This window comes from Paralichthys olivaceus, chromosome 13, assembly GCF_024713975.1.
Source record: "Paralichthys olivaceus isolate ysfri-2021 chromosome 13, ASM2471397v2, whole genome shotgun sequence".
NCBI classification, from domain to species: Eukaryota; Metazoa; Chordata; class Actinopteri; order Pleuronectiformes; family Paralichthyidae; genus Paralichthys; species Paralichthys olivaceus.
In genome coordinates, this window is record NC_091105.1 from 18,372,524 (window position 1) to 18,393,121 (window position 20,598).

Genomic DNA, 20,598 nt, shown 5'->3' on the forward strand with positions numbered 1-20,598 from the left:
AAATCAATGCAATGCATTATGCCAAAAATAAATCCTGAGACCAAAAAAGAGGCTGCAACATCAATTCTGTGGAACCCTGCACCAACCACAACATCTCTTTTTCATTCACACATATCTGTGTTACAGCGTTCTTATATGTCTTCTTGATAAGGATTTAATTGAACATCCTTTACCTTTCTTGACTCTATCCCCTGGATTGAGACACCCAATGGCACGTCTCACATGCATCATTTTCCAATACACACAGGCAGTTTGGGCAATATACCTGTTTTGTAAGGTTTCCTGAATAGATATTTGTTGGCTGGTGTATGTTATGGTATATGGTATATTCTTATGGTATGATATATACTATACTATATTCACTTATTTACGCTCTCCAAATCTTTCTGTCCAGGTAGACAGACACCAAATTTGAAGTGAAAGAGCTTGAGGAGAGAATAAATGATAAGGAGATCAGGCGTTATACATAGAGTTTAAGTATGGAGGGAAACTCTTGCAGTAACCTTTGACCTATTTCTTTGATAATATTATAATACAATGATAATTAGTCACCTGACTACATTGGCAATTTTTAATAGTTATGTTTTTGTTTCTTGATCTCAGTTTCTTTTGATTCGATTCTAGGGCTAGCAGATACAATCACAAAAGCTGTGAAAGAGGCTGCAGCCCACAGGCAGCTCAGCTCAGGCAGCCCTCTAGCAGCCACGCAGCTCCTCTTCTTCGCCATAAATGAGAGATATCAGTGGTTCCCTTGAGGAACCTCTTTTCTATCATTGTAATTCAATGATAACTCACTGACTACCCCTGGCTAAGTGACATATTAAATTGATATTTCATATTATACTCAGTGCAGAACAACAGATAAACTGTCGAGATAGCTAAATAAAAGTGAACTCAGTAACTGTAGGAAGTCTGTGTATGATGAGTGATTTGGTTTAACTTTGAGCACATTACTTCTTGTGAATCACAGATTTGTTTTTTGATATTTCTAGGAGTTATTTATACATTTTTCTGTCTTCATGCTGGTTTTATGAAACAGTTGCTTAATTGACTTCTTTGTAGACAAATTGTGTTTTCTTCTACTAACTGTTTGGACTGTTGTTTTATTGAAATACTTTTCTAATACAAGACAAGGCTTTTTGGCAGAGTTAACAGTCTGACTATAATTTGTATTCTTATACAGTAATCCAAACTTTAAAAATGATAATTTCGTCATTGATTTCCTTCATAAACATAGATGGAATGCTGAGATATAGGCCTACTGTGTATTAAAAAAACCTCTGGAAAAAGACCTCAGAGAAAAAGTCAAGAGAAGTGATTTCCTTTGGTGACCGTGCAGTTTTCTCCACACATTCAATATACTTGGGCGGCCTGCACAAATAAATCCTTTTGTAAGCACTGGATCAACTGTCTTTACTCAAATTGAACTCTTTTTAATTTGTTCGAATTATGTTAGGTGATGGCTGAATGAGGGACTGAGTCTGTCACAGGTGGCTCAAACCTTTGGATTATGCCCAAAGGTGAGAGGACTACAAGAAAGTCATCAGGATGGTGATTGACTCGTCTCCATCTGCACTGCATGTAGAAAAGATAAGGAATTGCCTGCCAATCTGCTCCTCTACATATTCAAATCCTGGCACATCTGGAGGGGAAGAACACTCATGTGGGAATGCTGTTCATGGACTTCAGCTCAACATTCAGTATAATCATCCCTCAGTACCTGGTGAGGAAATTGGATCCACTGGGGCTTATCCACCCTTGTGTGACTAGCTATTGGACTTCCTCACTGATAGACCCCTTAGTGCAGGTTGGAAACGACATCTCCCACACCATCTCTCTGATCACTGACTCCCCTCCATGCTGAGTCCACTGATGTTCACCCTGATGACCCACGACTGTTGTGCCAGGTTCAGTACTAACCATATTGTGAAGTACACAGATGTGACAGGTAAGTGGTGGGCCTAAGACAGGACGATAACGATCTGGCTGGGAGGAGGTGAAACAACTGGCAGACTGGTGCAACACAAACAAGCTGATCACAGATGCCAACACGGCAAAATAGATCATTGTTGACTTCAGGAGAAACAGGCCCAGTCACACACCACTCCACAACAATGACATCGCTGGGGAGTTAGTCAGTTGCACCAAGTTCTTGGGGGTGTAGACCATAGACAGTCTGACCAGTAGTCCGGGCATGGAGTGGTAAGGACGGCTATTAAAGTTATCTGGACTTTACTTCCTTCCATCTGAGATATTGACCAAGGCCAATAACATCATCACAAATGAACAAGTTGTTCATGAGTAATCTAACTATATATACAGGTCACCAGAGAGGTTTCTGCTGTTCGAGCGACCTACCTTGTTGCAATATGCAACAATTTACATTTAATGTTGCTTCTAAACTAATTCTGTTTTTCTGTATTCATATTCCTTTTTTATTAGTTATCTCTCTGTCAGCTGTACTGTAGAGATTTCGAATGAAGTCTCTTGAAGTTTGAGTTTTGATACGATATGATATGAATCTGACCATATCACAGAGACCCACCAGTGCTGCCTTTTGAAGCAGGTTTCAGAGGATTGAAACTAACATAGATTACAGCTAATAGTGAATTCAGGTGATGCAAGTCAAGTCCAACATGATCAACTGTTACTAACTAACTAACTAACACTTTTGATATTTTTAACCAGAACTCAAATGATCAAAGACAAATCTGAAAGATTGAGGCCAATAAACTGGACATCTTTCATTCTATATAGCTTTTTTATGCCTTTGTGTTCATTACTATGAGCCATCGTGTGCTCTTGCCGAACAGATTAAACACAGTTATTTCCAACAGATTGTCCTGAGCAGAGGCCAAGTGGCAGTAGTGTGATGAAAACAGACGTGTTAATGTGCAGATGGGTCGGGGCGAGGGCTGAGTGAGACTTTGTGTAATATGGTTTAAGGCGAGGTCTAACCAAGAGTGACAGTTCACTGTTTCAATGAGGCATGGGGGACTGATGCATTATGCATGAGCAACCTGTGTTTCACAAGTCATGCTGGTTCACTTTATTCTGTGCCCCACTATTACTGCTCTACCACGCGCTTCTACTGACACAGAACACATCACTTACTCTACTGTGCAGCATGTCTGTATGTATGTATGTAATGTATGTGGCTACAGTGATGTCTACAGCTTGGATTACAATAGTAATGTCCAAAACATAAATAAGGCTGCAGTTAACCTAAAAAAGATCTAAAACTCGTAAGATGATTGCATTTTGGTCAGCAATTAAGTTTTCTCTAAAATGGATGAGATGGAATGACAAACAGATACTAAACTAATAAAAACAATGCAAGCCAATTAAGTATGAATGTCTGAGTGCAATCAACGACTATGATACCTTCTTGATAAGATTGTACCAAAGTAGCTGAATCATTACTTGTTCTCATTAAACAGCTGTGCTATTTGTTTCCAGATGTGGACTTGAGTCCAAATAATCGTCAAACTCTTTTTACATGAGGGCAAGAAGCAAGACTCATATCTTGCATCATAAAGAGGATGCTTTAGAGATGAGCAAGAGTCAAGCCTACCCAGGTTAAAATCAGGTTTTGAGTTATTTTAGGGTTGACTTCACTGATTGACAATATGTAGGGATCATCTGGTCTTTAAACAAATACATGCAGAGGAATTTAAGTGTAATATTTGACTCATAATTGGTTCTAATGACTCGATTCCTGTGAAACACAAGGAGTCTTGAATGACTAAAGGTCCACTTGGCCTTGTTTTAATAACTCTAGACATAATGAACATTTGCTTCCAAAGCTGGACTAAAATTTGTCTGGAGTAACTTCAGATCAAATTTTAACGTGTCTTTAATCATTTTAAGAACTCATGATTTGACCAACACTTGTTCAAGATGTTACTCAGATTTGTCTTTAACTACTCAAGCCTTGGCTTACTTATCTGTAACATCGAAACCTTGTCATTAAGGACTTTATCTCAAGCATGTTCTCAATCATTCCCTTGATGATATCAGGGATATTCTAGATGGTAAGTGTGGAGTCTTTTCTCGTAGTTAATGAGTTGTGGGTTTGCGGGAGAAGTGGGCAGGTGAAAATACTAGTGAATCATTATAGCCACACAGGTCAGAGAATCTCTCAAATAGAAAGACTCATGTTGAGAGCAGACTAACTATTAGTACAGGCATGGTCATGTTCTGGCTCATCAGTGTAGTCTCTTGGCTTATGGCATGAATCAGGATTGTGTCCGCATACATTTTTTGAGGTTTATTGAATCATTGTCTGCTATCGGAGAAAATGTACAATAAACAGATCAATGCCATTTCATTTGACTTTCATTAACTTCCTTTAACAGCCAAAGAAAATAGCAAAAAGGACAAGTAAAATGCATCCACTAACCATATTTATAGTATTAGCAACCCCCTGTAATGCATTTAGCCTTGTGGTTTCTATTTATAGTTGTAGTGACCCCTATGATACGAGAACTCTGTTGTGGACTTGGCTTGTGTCAACAAAAGAGCTTACCCATCTTTTCCTCCAATTAAGCATGGCAAGGATTCTGGTTCCTGGTGTGGCTCTCAAAGAACGCAATTCTGAGTTAATCAAATGCGATGCCCTTTCATTCTTCATACCATCCTCCTGCTTTTTTTCTTTCCTCCACTACATATTGCATGCACTCTTATGGTGTCTGTTTTTTTCTGCTATAAGAAAAAGGGAGGGGAGATGCTGACGACTCCCCGTGGCTTTAATTAGAGTTTCAGAGGTTTCATGGCACATCTCTAAGGTCTCCATTGCTTCTTAATTTGATTGCATAGTACTGTACTGTAATGCCACAAAAAGAAAGATTAAAAAAACGACAACACAAGTATATACACAAGGTTGTGGGTGTGTTTCTCTAAAACACCATTTATGATCTTCATTGAAAAACTCCACATGTAGTGAGCAGGTCTCACAGGTTGACACAAATTCTTAGTGGTGGAGAGGATCTGGCACACAATCAATCACTGTGTATACAAAAGATATGCGTCACACAAGATTAGGATACTGTGATGTACAGAGTAAAACACCCGCACACATACTGTCCATGATGGTCTTTCAGCATTTTAAAGAAATACTCAGCCAAAGAAAACAAGGAATTTTGCATTTTGAGATCCCTGTTCAAGCACACATATGAAGAAAAAATGACTGGTGTTTTAACCTCACATTATGAAAAGAAAAATAAGTATACTGAGTTTCACTATATGTACACGTTTCACCATTTTACTGGTGAAAGTTGTTTGGCTGAATACATACTTTGTTGATGTTGGCAAGATTAACATGTACAGTTCATATTCTCCTATATAAGAATCCAGGAAAAGTTACAAATCATTCAGGTGCACAAACAACAAAAATAAGAAAAGGAAAGTAAACATGGTTTTCAGTAAAGTTAATGCATTCAGTGTTGTTACCAGTATAATATAAATAACTAAAAATTATTTCACCTCTGGGAATAGTTTTGGCTCAAATAATTGTTTTGATTTTCACTTTCTTATTAGATCAAACCAAGGCCCTTGTACTCAACTGCTGAAGTTGTTTCTTGATTCGCAAATGAGAAGCAACACAGGAACTAATACATCCTTTATTAGCAAACCTTGGTAATAAAGTGGGAAAGATTAAGAAGTCTCTTGACTCTTTGTCTGCTGAGAGCCACACTCACTGCTTGACAAAAGCTTGAATAAATGATGCTTAAAAGACCTTACAGAAGACTGTAAGGAAGGAAGATAAAGATAGATTCTCTGAGGAGGTCCTGCGGTGCACAGTTGTACCTTGAATGTCGAGTACTGGTCTGAAATACAAAGACAAAGGGGGATGGAAGATATTTTCAGGAGATCAAGTGAACGTTGTGACACAAAGGAACCAATGAGGGTTTGAAACTAAGCCAGAAAAAGGAAAATAATCCAGTGGAACCTTATGTTGTCATGTGACTTCTTTCCTGTTGCCGAAGTAGACTCATCTGCAGAACCATGGAGGGAAGAAAAAAAAAAACTACAAACTATGACATGAGAAACAAGAGCGAGAGCATGGTTGTGAGGATGGGGTTGATTGTTGTTGGAATGTTAAATTCAACATTTATTTATTATTTGTGCCTAATGCACACATACTGATTATCAGGTACAATAAACTTCTCCCAGGCTCTTATACTTAACTGCTAATGTTGTTGCTCGATTTACAAATGAGAAGCAACACAGGAAGTAAATACATTTCTTTTCATACAGTTCTTTTAAGGAAACATCCATCTTCAAAACTTTCTCTGCAGCTCACAATTCAATATTTGCTTTCATTCTTTTTTTCTTTAAACAATACTAACAGCAGAAGTGTAGCAATGCCAATGCCTAACTAGAATGGTGACCGTAAGAACATTACTTATAACATGTTAACAGTCATTGTGAGCATGTAAAAGCGATGTTGGCGCTCAGATTAAAACAGTGTGACATTGATCATCAGCCATGACAAACAAAACTATGGTGCATAAGACTTGTAATCACCTGAATCTAGCACATCGGTCTACTTCCAAGCCCTGTAGTGATATCCTACGTATAATAAAAGACCATCATCAGTCAGATACATCTATGTTAATGAATGCACGAGTGCCCCACAATCACATGTATAAATGACGTTGCTACATGCAGATAACATAAACCCCACTCATGATGCTCCTGGTTGTACATGCTCATTTGTCTTAACAGCCTTTAGTGGGCTATAGTTTGAGAGTCCATAAATCAGTGTACCTGTATTTGGATGTGTGACATTTTGATGCTCTTTAGGAAGCAGTGGGTGGATTGAGAGCAGCAGAGGAATGCAGCATGAGAGGAGCAGAGATGCTCTGAGAGGCATTTATCCAGATATCGATGATAAGACATCTTGTCAGCCTAACTCAGACATCCAGCTCATATACCAACATCTCTGTCAACAGCATGGAAACACTTCACACTGACGATCAAGGCCGTCAGCATTCAGGGTATCGTCAGTAAGAGGCGGCCGCTCAGTGTTCACATGAGATTTGATGTGTCAGGTGTTTGATTAGCACAGCTCCATTGCAGAGTTGTGTCAGATACTGCTGAGTTGTTTCAGAGCAAAGCTTCCTGTTAATAAAGACAGCTCTGCTCTTTGTTCCAACATGATCTCCACCATGCGGCACTGTCAGTAGAGCACACATATTAATGCACAAGTAAGCATAGACAGTTTAAAATCATTTAGTAATCCTTAATAACAAAAGTTTAAATGACCAGAGGGGGAAAAAATCTACAAAAAGATAAAGAAATAAAAGAAAAAAAGAAAGCACATTGCTGCCGTCCACTGTTGTTCTAAGAGACATGAAGTTATACAGACTGACAGTTAACTCCTTGATTGGACACTTCTGGCAACTGTCTTCCTGCATCATCATCATCTTAAGTGTTGGAATCAAATCAAAATGTTATCATTATTACCATGATTAGACTTTAAATCAACTGCACGTTTTGAATAATGACAGTCATGAAGAAGAGATATTTTGTAAAGTAATGTAAATGGAGATTACTGTGGAAACACATTTTAATGGAGTTACTATACTGTCCAAGTAAACAAAGTAGGATACAGCATAGCTGACCGTAGACTTTTCTGACAGCTCACATGTATAAATTACTTATGTAAATCACTTTAAGCAAGTATTTTAATACCCTTTGGATCATGTCCTGTCACATTAGTCATGTTTTCTTTTTAAGTTTCATTGCACTATTAACTGTTTTCTTTTGGTGCCTCCTTCTTTCAGATCCCCACCTCCTGCCCTTTTGCTTCTTGTGCCTCCCTGATGTGTTGCCCCTGTATCTAATTGTCTGCCCTCGTCTATTTATTCTGTGTGGAGAAGACTGAGGTTGCTTTTTTGATATCTAACAAGAGTCTGTAGCAGAGGTGTGTTTCCAGCCTAACTTTGTCAATCTCAATAAAGGGATTAAAGTGAAAAAGATAGCAAAGTATGATTAATTTGATTTAAGCACTTAGTGGGAAGACAGTCTCTTTTGGGTTTGGGTGTGAGACAGCTTTAACAGAAGCACACCAAAGAACGTAACAGTGCAACTCTGCCCCCTGGTCACAACTGTGGATTGTGGTCTTGACTCTGGCTTGATAAGGGGGGTGAGCTAAGGATAGTTTTTAAAACCGCAGCCTGCAGTCAAGTGTTCTTCTGTGTTGCATATTCCAGACATTAATAGAAAGCAGCAAACCTTGCTTATAAAGTGGTAAAGATTAGAAGTCTCTTGACTTTTTATCTCCCGAGATCGCAACACTCGCTGTTTAACAAATCTTGAATAAATGATGCTTAAAAGGCCTTACAGAAGCCTGGAAGGAAGGAGGAGAAGACAAATTCTCTGACAGGAGGTCCTGTGGTGCACAGTTGAACCTTGAATCCAGAGTGCTGGTCTGAAATATAAATGAAAATAGGGGATGGAAGACGTTGTTTTCAGGAGATCAAGTGTAAGCTGTGACAAAAAGGAAACATCGAGGAGCCCCAGTGTTTGATACCAAACCTCAAAATGGAAAATCGTCCAGGAGAATCTTATTCTCAAGTACAATAAACTATCGCAGGTCTTTAGTAAAAAAAAATGTTTTACCATATAAACTTTTATGGAATCCACACTTTTCCACAACTTTTAAAAGAAAAACTTTCCCTTGTTGCTGTAACATCACCCAGGACATCTATCTTTTTTGTATCAGATTCTAAATTCTAAATGTATTTACCCTCAGATTTTCTACTTTATTCTTCAAATGTAACCTCCAATCTTGCCTACCACCAATTCAATGTCAACTGTCTTGTGACAAACAACAATTCTCTTTGAAGAAATATCGTACTCGCCAGAGGATGAACCCTTTCCATTTATTCCTGTTTTTTTTTTTATATATTCAAACACAGAAGTGGTTCCAAAAACATCAAATTTGTTATTAAATTGGTCCATTCCTGTGTCTCTGATGGGTGTGATGAACATTGGTCTTGGCACTTCGGACATTTTGTGCAGTAAATGACACCACTACGACTGTGATGGAACTTTAAACAGACGATAAATGTTGATGATGTGTTCAAGATGTTTATCACTTAAAAAAAAAAAATGTATATGATAGAAGTATGTTGTCAACACAAAAATAGAACAAGATATTAAAGTGTAATGAAATTGTTTTGTTGGTAAGTTTAGTTGTCTGTGATCTTTCGATGATTGAATTCAAGCTTCTGTTTGTCCATGTGATGATATAAGAGGGAGCCATTGTCTTCAGATACAGTCGTTTGTTTCAGCTATGCGGCCCATTGGGGTGCCTTTAATTTCTCAGTGCAGAGCTCAGTCTGAGCCACGGTGCCCAGAGGAGCTATAAAATGTTGATTTATTTCCTACTCCTACAGCTCTGCTCATTGAGCCTGGAGAGGAGCTACTGATGTACTACTGCAGCTATTTAAACCACTGTTTGAACACTGGTGCAAATGTGGAATGGGGCGTACAGAATTAGCATCAGTTTTGCTGCTGTGGTTCCAGATTTTTACCAGACACACTGTACTTGCACTATTTCAACTCCTCCGAGAGAAGAAAAAATGCCACATACAAAGATACAAATGTTTAATTTGGAGAAATAATGGAAATAATGACTTCTTTCGCTAAACCTCTATATAAAAAAAGTACTTACAGAGCAACAGGTTTTTAGCTTTAATAAAAAAAAATGTATCAATGGAGCTGAAGAATAATATTTTCCCATTTAGGTACTTTGCAATGTAAAAAAGTAGCTATTCCTTTCTGAGTAAAATTCAATGTATCTGAATATTTGGATGTATCGTACTGAATGTGTTTCTAAGGGTGTTGACATCACATGATGTGTGACGATATCTCTATTAATATGGGATATTAAAATGCAGCTGTTTGAAAGGAGGTCAAATGTATTAAAATAATACAAAATTAAAGAGTATGAGGCTCGCTAATGGGATGAAGCTCTACTCCTATCAGGTTTCTGTTAAGTGTAACGGTTGGACAGGTGAACCCAGGTGCAGACACAGACAAGGAGACAGGAGAGGGGAAAGGTATTTTATTGCCAGGCTGAACTTTAGGCTGAGGATGGAGAGATGGGGGTAAAGGTGGCAGGTCCGGAAGCTTGTCCCAGGTAAGGGGTGTGAGGCAGGATAGCAGGTTAGTAGCTTGGAGAAGGGGCAAGGAGCAGGGACCGGAGCTGGAAGGGAAATGGAGAACAGGATGAGATCAGACAACGGCTCAATTCTCTACAGTATACACAATAAATGGCGGGAAGCATAGCAACACTAACTGGTAGCAGAGACTATGATCTGGCAGTGTGGAGGTGGTCAAGAGTATATGTAGATGCTGGAGGTAATCACGCACAGGAAGAACCACTCAGGGAGCGGTAGCAGGTTAGCAGTTCCCAGAACTAGAGGTAGAGGGCGTGGTAGGAGCAGTTTGAGGGGCAGATGTAACAGTTTCCATGTTTTATGAATTTAAAACTCTTCATTTTGTTCTGTTGAGTGTGTATTTGGCCCTGGTGGTTGGATACAACATAGCACATAAATCCTGTCTCCTCCATGTTAGTGGATGGGACTTCGCCCAAGCTTAAAAAAAAAAATCACACATCAAATAAATATTTCCCAATGAATGACCTAAAATGAAAGACACCATCTTTGAGAGGAATTTATTTGATGAGTACTTTGACTTTTTTATTTGGTCAATGTCCCATTAACTTATGTGGATGAGGCAGGGTTTATGATAGTGCATTCAGCCAACAAGGGGCTATAAAGGATCTTTGGTTTTACTTTTGGGGAACTGCCAAGTTGTTCATCTTCATATACAGAACATTTCAATGTATGTAGCTGATTGCAAATAGCTTAAAGACAAGAGAGAGGAGCCGCTAACCTGGCTCGATCCAAAGTGAAAACAAATACAAACACTTGTAAAGGTCACAATTTAATAAGTATGTTGCTCATGTACAAACAGAATGGAAAGAATGACAATTTATGGTTTCAGGGGGAATCACATGCTGGAATAATTTCCTGATGAGCCGCCAAGTGCAGTGACTGCCTGCAGCTACTCTGTCTTGTCACAGTGACGTTGCCAGGTTGTGTCTTTACAACCACAAAACTAAAGAAAAACCTGTGCTAGCAGACTGTATCTGGCAACATGCTACAATTTGAGCCACACATGTTACAGCAATGATAGATAAACTGCTGTCATTAAATATTTGTAAGTTGCAACATTTGTGTTAAGATGTTAATTAACAATCATGAATCATGTTATTTAATGAGATTTACCATTGTTATCTGTGCAGTGTGGCATTTGTCTTTGCTGCTACCCACTTTTCTGCCTACAGAGAGACCGACCTTTTGTTATCCGGCTCCTGCACCAAAGAGGTCCTGCTTTTGCTTTAACTTCTTTGTTGGTCTTCTGGCCTTCATCCAGAGAGATCCTGTCTACACCCTTGTCGACACTCTTTAAAACCATTGCAGTTCTCTACCCAATCCCTGCTCCATCAGCCCAAACTCCCCAGCTCTGCCCGTGCAGTCCTCCTCCTGTTCCTCAGTGATCCGTAGCCCTCCTCCTCCTTTGCTCCCTGCTGGCAAGCCTTGTGGAACTGCCCAGAATAGACATCTGTAAGTTTTTAAAGCATTGTTAGAGACACAAAATTATCACAATTTGCTCCATCCAAATCAAGCCAAATGAAAAGCAATGCAAGGGGCAATGCATACTCTGCAAAGGGGCTGTACCCAATCAGACAATACTAACTTTTGTAAAAATCAATTTTATTTGTGTAAATACTTTTTTTTTTTAATCATTAATTCTTTCACAATACAAATCACATTAATGTGTAATAATTTTTTCATATGCACACAAAGAGGCCCAAAAGCTACAGCTTTTTTCAATGCATTCAGTTTCCATAAAATAAGTGTATTAGTGGGAGTCTGTGCTTCTGATTGGTCCTGCACGCAGGCTTTGCATGATCAAGATTTATGAGGTTTAAAACACGGAGCGCAAATTAGCACTGCTCCAAAGTCATACCTTGCTTGGAGCCCTGAGGATGAGAGAAGCATTGCTCTCTCAAAGGATCAACATATCCATCGTTACCATAAATTAGAGTTTACACAAACATTGGATTTGCGGTACATGTGATTTAGCCCTCTTAAAAAACACATTTTCCAAGCTGTTTATATGTTCTCCATCGGTCACATGTTACACTGAACTCTGAAATGAATATGGATTAAACCAACCAAGAGATCATGTCTACTTAGATGAGTCTTTACATTTGTAAAGACTTCTTTGAACTGAAGCTGTGATGGCTCCATAGACCCAAAAGCACAAATCACATGACAGAACAGTTGGATTCAAAGAAAACTTTTGTTAATCATTGAAGAAGACAAAGGTCAACAGTCAGTTACCAGGCAAATAAACCCAAAGGGGCATAAACACACTTGGAGAGAACTCAAAGAGGCAAGCAGGGGTTAAAGATAAGAAAAAATACACAGAGAGGCTAAGATGCTTTAGCTACAATGACAGGGAATTAATAAATATGATTACTTATACATATTCATGTATTTCTGTAAATTAAACCCTGCTTCATTGTTTTTCTATTTGCACCTTTTTGATATCATGATTTTACAGCACTTCATGTTCATTTCACTGACGTTTATTACAGTGTAAGAACGGTAGATGGTCTGTATTCATATAGACCCTTTCTAGTCTTGATGACCACTCAAAGTACTTTATAGTACAGTTTTTTCACCCATTCACTCTTTTTGTACGTTGTAAGCCAAACATTCTGGTTCAACTTGAAGTGGATTTTGCTTGCATCCTAAGTAGAAGATTGTGAATGAAATGACTCAAAGAGAATGTAGTAAAGGGAAAAATCAAAGGACACACATACAAATACACTTGGATATTAAATTGAACTGTAGTGTGTGTCTGCGTCTTGATGCAAACACCTGCAATGATTCAAAAGTGATAACAACATGATCTACACAGAACATAAGGAAATATATTGTTCATTATGCTGTGTGTTGGATGGTTTGTTGTAAGTGTTAACTACTTGGGAGGTTTGGCTATGTAAAGGAGTCTCTGGTTGCTCTACGTTAGTTTTGCAGGGACCAATCAGATGTTAGACGTGTTTAGGGTGGATTTTGCTTTTAGATTAGTCTGATTGAATTTAGACAGTTTCACAAAAACAAAGACTTAGACACCATGGTTTACACATTGTCATCAATATCTGTGTCACACATGAATATGATGAATATATAATAACACACATGTATATCATAAAAAACATACATGTGGATTACAGTTTAAGACTTTTCTCTCTACAGCTGACTGATTGATTATCAAGTCTCTCTCTCATGACTAAAGCATTCTGCAGTAATGATGCTGGACACGGCCCCTGTTGTACTAACACATTCTTCCTCTGGGTTTTTCTCCTGAAAGAAACCTTCGTTAACATTCCACACATTGACCAGAGGTGATAACTGCTTCACCTGCCATTGAAATTCCCTTCAGTCCACATTTCCTGGGAGAGTTATCTTCTTGTTCATGCTGTATTTACAGAGACAGCAGTCTATCAGATAATAAGCCGCTGTGAGCAATCAAAACCATGTAAAGTTTGTCCAACAACCTGCACAGAATTAAATCTAGATACACAGCCTCAAGCTTAGGGGGAAACCTGACTTTGATTGCTTTTTCAAATGTTTTAAAGCTTTTTGAGCTGCTATTTTCCAATTATCCTTGCTGTATATTCAATGAATTGAAAAAAGCAAGGCAATACAGCCTTATAAAAAAATATTCTCTAGCCTTTCTGAACACAAAAGGGGAATTCTTTTTTTATGTTATTACATTATGCCCATGACAAAAGAACGATTACGATCATTTTCTTTTTCTTTTCAAGTGTGTGTGTCTTCTTTTTCTATCACTGGCACTAGCGAGTCAGAATGGTCTGAGGAAAACATTACTCGCTGAAGTGTATCAGCACTTCCAGAGGTCGATAATTCCACAACAAGAGAAGCGGTTGGTGATGATGGACAAATCTTACAGCAAAAAAACTACAACACTTTCATCTCCACTGGTGGAAAGTAAAAGATGATGGATTGTGAGACTCGACCCTGCAGCTGCGCAGCATGACATCATGCTTATCACTGCGTAGCCTCAGGAGACAACACACAGCAACATAATCGCCCCTCTAACAGATCAAATTAAGCCTATTACTATCTTGAAATAAGACTGCAAGGCAGAAATGTAAAGCAATAAAGCAAAAAGGGAAATTGTCTGCTGTGTGATTAACTTGCGCTCAAGGCATCAAAACCTGTAACATATGGGTGACACGTTCCCCACAATGGTGAGTGTGAATGTACGTGTGAATGTACGTGTGTATTTCTGCTGACATGAGTATTTTACAAAACAGGAATCTTAGTGTGTAGCAATTATAGCATTCTTCCTTTATTTCCCAAACTCTGGAACCATTTCAGGAACATTACGTGAGAAGAGCTGCTAGGAACTTGCGATAACATGCAGTTTCACATCTCAGCTTCTGCAGCAGACCAGGGAAGGGCTTCTGGATGTGTCCATCAGTCCTGGTGCGACTGGTACGCTCCTTCACAGAGCCATGTCACACCTCAAGAAAGTCTTTGCTGGTTCACAAAGGCCCCTGTCCCAGGGCAAAATGCCCCTCAGTCATCACTGTGGCAGGCTGCTCCATACCCCCTAGCACTAACAACTGATGCACAGCCTGCATTTGGTCTAAACCTCCTTTAGAGCCCTCATGCAAAAGCAGGAATGTTTGGAACGTGTCCACTGCAAGTTATTATTCGACTGTCATGAATAATGGCTTTTTTAAGAGTCAGTCCCCTTTGACTAAAGAAAAGCCTCCAAACAGCCAGTTTGCTTTACCCTCCTCTGAGCATCTAACAACTCTGTGTCACAACACATTCTCCCCAGACACATGTCGACTCCGCTGCTGTCATGCATTCTGTATCAGCTGTTGAGTCAGATTCCTCTCCACATCTCATTGTCACATGTGAACAGTTTCTCACCTAAAGTGAAAACAACAGCCCACTGCCTCCTTCTCTGTGCTCTCCCCACTTCTCTCCCATCAGTGTGTATTGGTGATGGTTTTTCTCTGTGGCCTGATGCAGATTCCGCTTCAACCCTCTGCTCAGCCATCGCATGGGGCGATGAGGGCTATCCACTGGCCCTCATCAGATACTGTCCTTGGAGGTGCCAAAGTAACGTCCTAACCTGTCCCTCTGTCCATCAAATCCATCATGCTGACGTCATTCTACATGCATATCACAAAGACATCCACCATGTTGATTTTCATTTACATTTAAGTTTTGGTTGTTCTCCGGCTTCATGCACATTCCCAAATGCAAGGAGACAGCACTGAAGCAGTTATTCAAACAACTCAGAGTCTTATTTTACCTGGATGATTTGATGGGAATGGCTTCCTCTAAAAACACACCATCTTGCCACACAGTGGAACTTGTGGGACACCTACCATGACTTAGTTTCCCCACAAATTAACAGAACAGATCACCACTGCTGTCCAAGTTGAGATTCCATATATAAAGCTGTTCGGAGCAAAGAGACCGGAAACAGATCGAGCAACCGAAATTCAAAGTTGGAGGCGGAGAAGGTTGCCATATAATTTCTACCACTAAGAATGTATGGCGATCTTCCAGAGTCTTGTAGGCTGAACCATATACTGTTCAATATACTGTATATGAAGCTAGTCAGCAGCTAGTCAGAACAAGACATCTCTTTATGATGGGCACACAAACAAAATTGACATTGTCCTTCTATGTGACTTTTTAACAGCTACTGAGCACACTTCTCAAAAGTTTGCAGGGTTCTAATGAGCTGCTGAAATCCAAAGAGAGTCACTATAGAGGAAGTAAACTGCTGTTACAAAAACACACAAGGGCCTATAAAGTTAACATTCCATGAAGAGCCTTACCACTTGGATAAAAATAAGCAATGTGAATACTTACTGTAAAAAGTCACAGCTTAAATGGGAAGAAATGCCCACACACCAATCAGAGAAGATTTAATGATTCCCAACAGAGACGAGGTATTTAATGTATGTAAAATGAAAAAAACCATTAGTCACAGGACCATCATCAGCACTTAACTTAGAAAGGCTGTCAAACATTCAATGAAAGACCAATCGTGACATAAACAATCATTTATTTTGTGTTTTCCTTTTCAAACGAATAGAGGCTGCCACACATTTTACAGACTGTAATGCCCTTTGAAAGTAATTTGTTGAAGGTAAATCAGCATTGTATAAACTCAGTTCAACCAACTATTGTCAATTATTATTAGTTGATAAACAAATGCAATTATGTTTAATCTCTATGCCATTATGATGTAAGTGTACTTGTATGTACATGTAATAAATGACTACATGAGCATTTTTTTGCTTTGCTTTAAAACCCCCACCCCTCTCCATGGATATGACCCATATGACCATTTCCTGAAGTTGTGGTTAAACATTGTTGACTGTTGGTTTGAAAATGAAACACACAGTGGTCTCCTTTGTTAAAGTACATTGTTTTATTTGACCCATCCAACAGACCCATACTACTCCCTAGGCAATGTCTTTTTCTCAGTTCAAATACTTACATGTAGTACACTGTTAACATAAGGTACTTACTGGCATAGCACATGAATTGCAAGGGTTATGTCTCAAATCAAACTGGACTTATCAGAAATGATGTACCAACTGCTTTGCATACTGAAAAATGTATGTTTTGCTTTCTTCTATCACAGATGCAGCCAGATCTTCGGTTCCTCTTTCACATAGACTTTATTACTTTTATTGTAGTGGATATATTTGGTCAAATAATATTTACAACTATTAAGAAATTGTACAACATAATACTAAATAAATTACATTACAAGCTAATAAAAATGTAGTTCACGTCATTAAAAATACATAAAGGAAATAGAGCATACGATACAGCAGTGAAGAACGCTCAAGCTGCTGTGTCTCACCCTGAAGCTTCTGCTCCATCTTCATCCAGTTTTCTGAAAAAAGGGCATAGTTCGCGGCTGCCTGTGTGTGATATACAACAGTAACCCATCACATCCAAGACAGAAAGCACCCGAGCCTGTGCCCCTGGTGTAATGACTAAATGTGTGACTTCAGAATTGACGATAACATTCAAGTCACAGAAATGGCATAAAAAATATGAATGATTACATGTGAGTCTCCGACTGGGCCTTCCCATTGACAAATTGATACACTTAAAGAGCCATCCATCCCCAGACTAAAGCATATGTAGACAGAGCCAGATATGATGGAGGAGCGATGTTGTTGCAGGGCAGCTCCCTCTTACTGGAAACCAGCTGCTCAGGTCAGGGATCAGGCTGGGCAGGAGCACTGAGGTGACACTGTAATGAAAGCCGCTACCTGAAAAACAAAAGCAGAGCAGACAGAAGCCATCAATCAACTGCCTCATGCTCAGGGATGGTGCCGTCAGCCTTCCAAAGCAGGGTGGTGCAGATCCCTGCCTCAGGCTTGTTAGTCACTTTCATTTGTAAATGATTAGTTGGAAAGAAACCAATTTGTTCTTTCTATTCTAAAAGTGTCACAGGTTGTGGAAAGTAATTTATAATTGGTGGTCAACAGCTGAGTTTTAATTAAGTCAAGGCCAGAGTTCATAGTGCTGGAGACGGAAGTGGTCCATTAATCACCAACTAGTGGAGCGGCCTGGTACGGGAAAGGCCAAAGCGCATCACTTTTCAACAGAATTACAGTTAATAATTGGCAAGCAGGAAAATATAAGTGAATATAGTCTGGAGAGATGATTCTATGGATCACATTAGCCTCTGATGAACAGCAGTAGAATCTAATGTTAAATGTGGATTTAGATTCAATTCAGTGTATTAATTACCATAATAAACAAACAGAAATTAAAACAGTGATTTAAATCAAAGGCCAGTTAATAGCTGAATCTGTCAAGAAAGGAAACTATTGTAGCCACCAGAAGTGGAAAAAAATAAAAGCAAACCAGATTTGTTTTGAAAGCGTCAATTATTAACATTTAGCACCTTACTCTGATAAATGTGTAAAAACATATGACACTGTCAAATATGAATAGTACCATTATGTGCTTTGTAGTGAGATGCATTTTCAAATTAAAAGGATAAATTCATTTTATCCAATAATGTGGTACTGTGATATTAATCCATTAACTCTGCCGATCCAGAGGTGGATTGCTGCACGCTCCCCCATCTGTCTGAGCTCCCTACACTATCTATAAGGCGAGAGCCAAGCCTCTGTATGAAAGGGACTCATTTCAACCATATATGTGATCTCATTCTTTTGCTCACGACCAAAAGCTCATGATGAGAGGTGAAGTTGGAATGCTACACAGAAAGCTTTGCCCTCCAGTTCAGTTCCCTCTTCACTACAATGCTGTGTAAAATACGTAGGGTGGATGGGCTACAAGGACCTCTCCTGTAAAGTTAGGCTAAAGAGTTTCCAGTTTTGTTTTCTAGCATCGTAGCATAACTTTTCCAGGAAGGCAGAGAAGCAATACCTTTTTAACTGGAGCACACCCTCTGATCCACTTTTTACATTATGGAATCACCAACACAGTCGGCCGGTACCCAGGCACAGTCCCTGACCATCAGCTAAGAAAGCCCCACAATGTCCAGAACCTGCAGCATCTCAGGGTAGATCTCACACCTTGTGCCTCACTTTGAGGAGCTTCTTGCCTGCCTCTTCATCAGAAGACAAGTTGATGGGGTTCAGGATGTCCTCAAAGTCTTATTTCCACAGCCTAACAATATCCCCACTCACTGTCTGTAGTTCTCTCTGAACACAGCCTGGGGCAACCTCTGCTTTCCCTCCTTCATTCAACTGAGATTAAGGCTATGACCTTTTTTTTGAGGCCAAGCAAACATGTAACATCTCAGGTGAATAAGGTTTTAGAGGTTAAACAGGGCCACTTCTTTGTTAGCGCTGGAGTCACAATGTACCTGACAGTCTATCAACAACACAAATACTCACAACATCACAAAACAGCTAAAGAGATCTACTGTACAGTTTTTTAAAGGCTGTCACTTTGGCAGAATAAATTAAGCCCAGCTCATCCAGGAACACACAGAAAGTCTTTCATTATAAATTCATGGAGTTGATATAAAGTTGAACTCTATGTGGGATTAAAAATGAGAATAGCAACAGAATTGCTTGTTGACCAACAAACAGCCAGGAAACTGGACTGGTGAGAACAAGTTTATCCTCAAGGCTTCCTGTCAAAAATATTTAAAAATAAAAATGTAGAGGAAGGTTAAACTAACAAGTTAACCAAGCCAATGAATAAATCACAGTACAAATCCCACTGCTGCACTTGACCAATTCATCCTCCACAACCTGCTCGGTATGCAGACTTAGTTCTGTTATTACCTCACCTGACTTCCTAAAGCCTCTATCCGCTTTAAGCTTTATATATGCAGAGAGACTTCATGGATTAAAACATATTCTGGCCAAAAGAAAGACATGACAGTAATGCTGCATAACCTGCCAACACAATGTATTTACCCTGTGTTCTAGGTGCATGGAAAATTTTAAAATCACCTGGAAAAAAACAGTTTTTATTTAGTCCTACCTAGATTGGTCTGCATTTCAGAATATTCTTCACCGGCTTTCACAGATGTAAATGAGCCTGGAAGAAATCACTTGCCTCTCAGGCAAAATAAAACGTTTAAATCTTTCCTTTCAGGTCAGCTGTAGCAATTTATCTTCAGGATATGTGAAATGTAATTTTGAAGTAGAAATGACTGGTAAGCACGTTATGAACCATTCAAGACAGACTGTTTCATATTAGAAAAATGGAAATATAAATGTGTGTTCTTGTATTAGATATGTTGTTTTTATTTGAAAATAATGTTTTCCTTTTTTCCACATTTGTGAAGCAAAAGGCACAGCTGTAAATGGAAAATTGAAAAAGGATAAGATCGCTCTGTGACTGTTCATAGCTTCACTGTTCTTGTTGTTGTGTTCTTGAGTTTGTAATACATCATACATATGATAATTGTTAATCACCACATTTGAAACTCATTCTCTGGAAATGTATTTGAAACTAAATGTCAATACAAAGGAGAAAGACCCATGTGCATTCATGTCTATTACAAAAAATAGGTTGCAATGAAAGGCTATAACTTGTAAGTGTTGCCATTGATACTTAAATTCATGCTTTATTATCATTCAACCACTGAGTCTATTCAGTTAATTCGAATGTGTTCCCCACAATAGACTACATCAAAAAAAACAGTCCAATACTTAACAACATTGTGATCTATGTCTGAGTGAGGCAGTGACAGTGGTTTATACAGACTGGTGAGAGATTTAGAAGTTTCAGTCTAGTCCAGATCAATACAGACAAATTGGGTGGGTTGGAACTGTCCTTCCCCATTCCAAAACACAATGTCCAGATGCAGGAGGCTAATAGGTCGTATCAATCACAGCCAAAAGCCATTCCATGGCACCACCATTGATTGTCAGTCAGCAGCTGGATGAATGGCATCCCTGTAATGTTGTGAAGACCAAGCCAACAGGGT

General features: G+C 39.0%; 1 protein-coding gene across 1 annotated transcript in view; it reads right to left on the reverse strand.

Moving 5' to 3' along the window:
• Positions 1–16,565: 16,565 nt before the first annotated feature.
• The window catches only part of tsnare1 (T-SNARE Domain Containing 1), a 125,770-nt gene continuing 121,737 nt past the window's right edge, over positions 16,566–20,598 (reverse strand). Inside the window, exon 12 of the mRNA XM_020091061.2 lies at positions 16,566–17,443. The gene's annotated coding sequence lies outside the window, so the exon portion shown is untranslated. The remainder of the gene's footprint in view (positions 17,444–20,598) is intronic.